This window comes from Euprymna scolopes, chromosome 33, assembly GCF_053919585.1.
Source record: "Euprymna scolopes isolate OS-2025 chromosome 33, ASM5391958v1, whole genome shotgun sequence".
Lineage (NCBI taxonomy): Eukaryota > Metazoa > Mollusca > Cephalopoda > Sepiida > Sepiolidae > Euprymna > Euprymna scolopes.
In genome coordinates, this window is record NC_136514.1 from 54,646,544 (window position 1) to 54,655,288 (window position 8,745).

Consider the following 8,745-nt stretch of genomic DNA (forward strand, 5'->3'; position numbering starts at 1 on the left):
ATGTAACGATGTAACGATGTAAAAAATCTGAAAAAAAAAAAACAGCGAACGCGAAAAATGGCATAAATAATCCTGTTTCAATATTAAAACTGTAAGTGTGTGTGTGTGTTGAGGGGTTTATGGAAACTAAAAGTAATAACCCCGTTTTAATAGTAAAAAGAACGAACAAAAATAACAGCGAAAAAGTTTTGGGAGAGAGGTAGGCTCGAACCCGAAGTCTTGAGGTTAATAGTCTGGTGACATAGCATAACAACATGCTGCAGGAACTTTAGAGGTGTCGAAAATAAGCATTTAAAAACCCAGATTGTTTTCTAGCTCAGTAGCTGAGAAAATGAATTCACAGCGTAAATTTTATAAGATAAAAGTGACTGAAATAAAATATTTTTACGGTGTCGTTTCGTAAGTGTTAGATATTATCATCTCGGTAGCATATAAAAAGTTATAAGAATAAGCAGGCAAGCCGAGAAGCAGCAGGAAAAAAGCCTTTGTCGGACATACAGAAAACATGCACACACACACACACACAAACATTTTGGCTTATATATATATATATTTCCCTCCAAAGAAAGCTGAGATATAACTGCGACATGCCACGTGTGCTATATCCCCACTGAGGCAGGAGATTACCGGTAGGGATGAAAAGAAATAAGTTGCAAACTATAAATTATGAGCACTTAAGCAAAAATGAGGTGATAAAACACTCCATGGGTCCAACGCAGGGTTTAATTACCTCTTCTCGTATATGAAAATGACGCCGATTGATTTTAATATTCGAATGCCGTATTCATTTATAATGCAGTTTGATTATACCGTTTGACAATCCTTCGTTTGCGTTTACGTACTTTATCTGTAATACGGATCTGCAACTAAAATAGGAATTACCTTAAAGCAGGTCACATCATAACTATGACAACCGATTTTATTATTTATTCAACGTTGATTATTTTACGTCATTTGGACTTGTTATTATCTAATACTCACAATCATCCCCTATGATCTAGTCATTTGCACGATAGCATATTCATAATTCACCTACTTGATAAAATTTTCTCCGCGATGGGTAGATTTGCTGCTGAGACTAGGCTCTATAATAGACAGCATAGGAAAACGAACAGACACATATCTTAATCAATGGCTGAAACCTTAAAGAATGCCGTCTGTCTGTAATGGAATGAAGATATAATAAATAAATAAGTCTCAGCTTCTTTCTATTAACAATTACAAAAAACCTGCTCAACCATTGATGGCTATGATGAATGACATCATATCGAAGAGCTCTTCGTACGAAAACCTAGTCTTAACGTTCACAAAAATACGAATTGGAACAACTTCCACCTATGACATTGCCAAATTGTTGCAAAGAAGGTAACATTCTTCAACATTTATAATAACTGAGAGTATCCTATATATATACAAGAATATCCTATATATATACAAGAGTATCTTATATATATATATACAAGAGTATCCTATATATATATATATATATACAAGAGTATCCTATATATATATATATATATATATATATATACAAGAGTATCCTATATATATACAAGAGTATCTTATATATACAAGAGTATCCTATACATATACAAGAGTCAAGAGTATCCTATACATATACAAGAGTATCATATATATATATATATATATATATATATATATATACAAGAGTATCCTATATATATATACAAGGACATTATTCGTCTAGACATTACGGTTCGTAACCACATCTGGGTTGGTGTACCTACCACCAGTCTCTTTTTTAGGCAGAGTCTAAAACAAGTTTCCAATGCAATAGGCCCCGCACTATTAACAAACTTCAACCCCTTTCCTATCGCCACAATCTTGAATCCGAGTTTAATTAGGTGTTCTCTGAGGTATTCATAATACTTGCCCCCCCCCTCGACGTAAATACGCATGTTTTACCCGACCAGTAGAAAAATCCCCTCCATTCACTCTATAAATCCTTGGAACGAGATCATTCTATTTTTATAGTGTAGAGTTCCCTTTCTTCTTTTTTCTTGTCTGACTGTACTCCTCGGCAGAATTTTAAATGTAATGTGAACAGACATCGAGCTGCCCCCTTTTCTGGATATTGGCCATACAGATATAATCTCATATAGTAGCCCTTTGTATCTAAGTGGTGCTGGGCTTGGTTTGGGGAAAGTACGGATAAAGAGTAACACGTCACACATTAGACGAATATCAACATAACATTGCATAGTAGATGCAACTACTTAGATGTTAATAATGCTGTTATTCTCTTATATATTATCTAACTTTTCCGCGTCTTTAAATATTGTTGTCATACAACAGATTTTCACTTTTTTATGCAGTTATGTAAATTAGTATTGCACTCTTAACATGTTTCAAGAGGACACACATTGTAAGATTTTCCCCTAGAGATAGTTACGTTTGTTGGCCGTAACAACTTCCTGTCGCCCCAATTCTCATTTTCAAACGGTTGAGTGCTTTCCACTGGGCTACTGGTACTTCTGAGCCAGAAAGAATGATGCCAAGGGGGAAAATGTTCATGTCAGTAGGAGAGGTCACTTTTGATTCCCTCTTATCCTCTGCTGTAGTTCCGTTTATTCCTGTACTATGTTAACGGCTCAACATGACTATTAGGAAGCTTCTTTTTGAGTCCAATCGTTGGGTTGTTATTACACGTTAATGAAGGATTGTCGTTTATCACTAATAGCCTTTACAGTTTCTACTTGACTGCTAACTTTCCGTCTCGCATGTTGGGAGTCAAAATTAAAGTGGTAAAGTCGTATTCTCTATGAAGTAATACCCATAATTAGCCTCGAATTTTTGCCAAACATTGTGGAGTAAGTTAAAGAACAAATGATCTCCATGTTAGAAGTTTGAAACCAATGATATATGAGAAAGTTAACTTTTTGGAAAGCAAAATTATTTCTATTATTTGATTCCGCAAATAACATCTTTCGGGTGGTGTGTCTATAGTCATTACCATAATTTGAACATCCACACACGCTGAAGATTATGAATCATGATGCTTCTGATTTTTTTTAGATGAGGATTTGTTATTCGCATTATTTGGATTCATCGGACTATTGTTCTCATCTTGAGAGTGGTTTTCACAACGTTTCGAGTCGAGGTAACCCTCGATCTTCTTCGGGTGTATCTTGTCGAACTCGGAAATGTTTTTGTCGAACGCAAGGATTTGGATTGAATTTCATACGTAATCCTTTATTTACTTCATGAGGATAGCATGTTCTTGTTCCGTCAGCCATGACTAGATAGAGGTCCTAAGTAATTCGCAATTGTATTTTTCGGTCATCCGCATTAGTTAAAATAATTGGAAAAATAAATTTAAAAAATTATATTCTCCTGAAGGTTGAAGGTTCAATTCTAAGCGTGGGCGATGGGAAGAGTCTGCCCTTTTTACCCACCATAGCCATTCCTAAAATACGTAGTAGGATTCATAATAAGAACTCTTTTATAAAACATTCTGTTTAATAACCACGACTCACATTTTAAAGTAAACCGCATAAACTTACAAGTATAATAACGTATTCATATACGATACGAGTTCTAAAAGTAGTCTACCTATTTTTATTCCGCCCGAATAGATCAGAGGCGATTTTAAATCGCATTGTGATGATGACTAAACTTATGCTTCATGACCTGAACGCTTAGTCTCTCTGTTGCAGATTTCGCAGTGTGCGATTCTAAAAAAGCAACCCCTGTCATCCACGTGCCTCAGAAACAGATGAAACATTAAAGTGCTCTATGCAGAAAAAAAAACTGATCCATCAACATTTACCGGCGCCGGTTGAACATCTATGAAGTCAATATAGCGTATGTCAGCACAGTTAGGAAATGAGGTCGCTCATTTCAGAGTGTTGACAGATATGTGAGTGCCAGTGCGCCTCCGAACATTAATGACGAAGGTATCAAAATATGCTGGCAAATATGCATTGAGAACGATAATAACTATCTAGAAAATTGAATTCTGGAGCCCAATAAGTCGACGATTTTAAAAGCATTACACCCGTCTTCGTAACGAAACTCGTGAGACATGATGTTATTGAATCCCTCTCACTTTATAACAAAATCAACATTAAAAAAAATGTGTTTATTCATACGAATTTTACATAAAATCCAAGCGCATGTCGTGAATTTGAACTTCAATGCAAACGTTTTGTACCGCGAAGATCGTGTATTTCAGCTAGTTTTCTATATATTCCTATCTGTAAACAAGGTGTGTTTTTTCTTTTTCTCGGTGCTTATTGCCCTGGAGAAATATAGATAGGAAATAGATATAACAGTATAATTAGTTATTGATCGAATTTCGCATGACACGCGACGAATATTCCAGCGTGAAAACAAACGTTGGTTGATAAAACTGTACGGCTGCCATTTTTATGTCGTCCATCGCTGCTAACAAAGGGCGGGAATAATGTGAAATGTTGACGCTTGCGTAATTATAGAGATCTGTCATAATGGATGGCAACGATTAGCTACTTCAGGTTGAACCTTGTTCAAAACGAAACACTAGGTGTCGCTGTGACACGAGAAACAATTAGCTGCAAACGTATCTACTATGAAAAAAAAGATGGGGCGTATCAGTTTCAAATTATGGGTTGAAAGATAGTATCAATTGCTTCGATTCTAATTATGAATGAATGAAAGGTTCTTCGTACGAATCGATGCATTTAGTGATTTTGAACGAATTATTCTTTTATATACAGTATAACCCCGGGATACGGTATTAATTAGTTCGGGGTTGGTGAAATCGCCGTATGGCGGGACTTAAGCAACATTTTATATAGTGCATATTAAAAATTAGTAACAATATACAGTACAGTATATAATACACATGTATGTAATCAATAGAGCTATGGCAACAGCATAGTATTCTCCTTGTTTTGATTCTCACGTATATATCCATTGATATGTTTTTTATGTAGAGCAATGTAATCCTCGGTTGATTAATTGTGTCTAACTGTGTCAGATATATACTCGAGAGTCAAAACAATGAAAAAATATGCTGTTGTCATGGACTTAGTAATCAAATAACATTATAAATAACGCTATAAGGCGGGGTAAATACAGTAACCTGGGACCGGACGAACATCGTATTCCACATCGTAACCTGAAAAACCGTATCCCAGAGCAACCGTCTGCCTGCTTCCCACCTGACTACAACTTGGATGTCTTCAAGTCCAACGTTAACAAATTCCTAATGAACCGCCCCCTTAAGTAAACACTTCATCAAATATCCATGCTAACGTACTGTACTTGCAATAACCCTTATCCCTGAGTGGCTTTCGGGCCTGGATAAGTGGTGACCACCGTGTAAAAAAAAACAACAAAAAAACGTATATTTGTGTAATCGTATCCCGGGGTTCTAGTGTATTCTAACAGATATTTCCACATTCCTTTTCATATTCTTACTAGCAAAGTTGACAAAAAACATAAATATCAAAAAGATTTGGTTTATAAACATTACTAATCCCATTTTGGTTTTTATCTCCATGTTTGGACCAATCCAAACTCTGGGAGCCTCGTTGAACTCGAAAATTTTTTATGTGGAACTCACAAATTTGTACGGAATTTCCGGGGGGGGGACGTTTAATTGAGGGGGTACTCTCTTGTGTCGTTGAAATGACCGGGAAGAAGTCTTATCTATTTCTTACTGTAATTGTCTGTATCGTCCCACTTTTTTTTAATCTCTGAAAAACTGTCACTTAGAACTGAGTGATTATACATCACAGCTTTATCGATTGCACCACGTTCCCTTGCATATCGATCACCAAATTTTAGACGAAGGTTCTCCAGTTCCACAAAAGGCAACTGATGAAGATTGAATGCTACATCGGTGAAAACGTTGTATGAAAAACATCAAAAATGCTGAACGTAGTCCAAACAACCTAAATTATTAATTCGCATCCAAGAAATCCCTCCGGCAAAATAACAAAAAAACAAAAACCAAAAACAAACAAAAGAACATCGTAAGTTTCTGCTTTATTTTTTATATATGAGGAATGACAATTCATATTCGGACTACTATTCTAATAAATGCTAGTTTCATATTTGCTAGCAGGGTGTCCGGTGTCACCCGGTCGTAAAATACGCTTAAATATAATATTTTAATGCATGCAGATTTCGTATTTATTATTATATAGAAATTTTTCTATAATTATTATATTGTTCGCAATAGTATTGATTCCAAAAGTAAAAAAAATGAGGTGTTCAAGCAGCGCGAATCGAAATCAAAACATCAAGCGGTCTAACTTAGTTGTTACCGTTCCAGCTATCGCCAGACGGATGAGAAATTGTTTAAAATGAATCTAATTTAGCGCATAAACCTATATTTGTTCATGCGTACAAAAACAATTTAAGTCAACTTACGCCTGCCAACTTCAACTTTTATTCAAATTTGGACGACTTAGCAGCTATTTTACAAGCTAGAACCTCACAAAAACGGTCCACAAAAAAATACTATAATTTGACTCATCTCCTGTCGATCCGCGACCTTGCGTATCTGAGGAGATGCACTATGAGAAAAAATGGAGACAAACAGAGAGGCAGACATGATGATTTTATAAACTAGATTTATCTGTGTAAAACCCCGACTTGCTTGGGATGTATATTTTCGAAGTTGGAAGTATTCATTAAATAACAAACAAACTAGAGAACATATTTTTGAACTGTATCCTTCATTTAATCTAGGGGAAGATAACTCTTGTCCCTAAAATCATGAAAGATTGAGTAAGTGTGTTTGTTTATTATAGGCTGCATTGAGGATGAACCTGCAAACATCCAGGTGACTGTCATTTAGAACTGAGTGTTCGTCAACACATTTACACTTTCGCCATGAGATACGGCATAATCGCGTTGACACACTGGTTCCCGCCAGATCACCGAAGTTAAGCAACGTTGAGCCTGGTCATTACTAAAATGGGTGACCAACTTGGGAAGTCCAGGTGCTGTATGTAGGAGGACGTCGACACCTCCCTGCAAAAAAGTTGAAAAAAAAATCTAGCGTCGTCATCTCCCCTAACGGGGATATACATGCGACTGGGGACCCCTTGTAAATTTCATCCTCCCATAAAACTTCCTCCTTCGGAGGAAGCCGGTTAAACCCTGAATAGGGTTGGTGCTGGCTGCACACACACTTTCGCCATGATAAAATTCTGAAGAAGTCCGGAGTTTACATCGGTCGAATAAGTTTGAAAATTACAACGAATGAGAATAAGTCCAAACGCTAAATAATAAACTATTTCTTCTGCTTAAGTTTACACACATCATTATATATATATATATATATATATATATATATATATATATATATATATAGGGTGTCCCAAAAGTCGCACATCATCTAGGTTTTTATAAAAAATAAATATAATATCTATTTTCTTGTTCATTAGCTCAACAGATGGACAATTCTAATACACATTTGAGATGTTCCCGAAGACAAAAATGCCAAGAGGGACAGATCTGGTGAGCGGAGTAGCCACTCCACGAAGATCAGTATATGGAGTGCAACTTCTGAGACACCCTGTATATATATTCCTATATTTAGAATTTAACAGAAACTCACAAATGTTATTTACCTGAGTGAAGAAAAATATCATCTTTTTGTGCAAGACCGGATAAACTTTGAATAAATTGTAAAATCAGATGGTATTATTTATCCGTAATGAAGAATGAATTAAACAAATATCGGAGAGAACAGTTCAGAAAAGAAGGAAACAAAAATAAATAAAAGTTAAAAGCAGGACTGTAAAAAAGTATCGCCAGTCTTAGTTTTCTTTATTACTCACGTTCCATGTGCGATGTTTGTGATAAACGAAGAATGATTTCTCCTTACTGTGTCAGAATCTATCAATATAAAATTTATCATATTGTTTTTTACTTTAAAGTGTTTTTTCTCCTTATATGAAGTGGCTTCACGCCTTTTCCGGGTCGATTCTCTGTCTAAAAATATAAGATTGGATAGATAGAATAACAATAAGGCAGAGATAGGGAAAAGAGTAAGCATAAAATGGAAGCAATGCGAAAATAAATAGAAGCGGTATTTTGAATATAAAACAGATGCCTACTGTTATCTATTTTCTCAAGTAACCATACTTTTTGGTTCTCCGACAAAAGGAAGATGGACCTGTAAATTCACCCTTGTTCGTCGTCCGTTCGTCTCTCCGCACTTTTCTCAATAACAACGCCTTGGAACTTTTTAAAATTTTGCACAAACATTAAACATGATATGAGTAAAAAAAAATATCAGGACGGATTTTCCGGAAAAATATCCGGTTGTCCACCTAGGGGTGCCTTTTGGGTTAAAATGACTAAAATTGAAACTTTTGTGCTTATTAAAATATTGATGCCTTGGATTTTTATAAATATTCTGAAAAGTTGTAACTAATTTCTATATAATTTTGTTTGTCTATACTTGGCGATAACTCTTGGGTGTGCCCGAGGGGCTCTTTTAGGGCTAATAAAAACACTCCATTTTTGGGACTATTTTACCATATTTGTTCAAATGTTTCTGTGTATGTCTATTTAGCAGTTTTGCATGGTGCTGAACTCAAATTGAAATATGTTAAGGACTTGGGGACTTTTGGGGCTAAATGGGGGGAAGCAAATGGTGGACATAGTCATTACGCTTTTTTTGCATGGTGCTGAGCTCAAATTTACATATGTTAAGGCCTAAAACTGCACCTTTTGCTCATTTTCACCAGGATTTGACGTCCCCACTGGGAATTTTGAGGC

General features: G+C 35.7%; 1 pseudogene; it reads left to right on the top strand.

Annotated features, from left to right (window-relative positions):
- Nucleotides 1-6,849: 6,849 nt before the first annotated feature.
- LOC145258583 (5S ribosomal RNA) lies at nucleotides 6,850-6,968 on the top strand (annotated as a pseudogene).
- The last annotated feature ends 1,777 nt before the right edge of the window (nucleotides 6,969-8,745 follow it).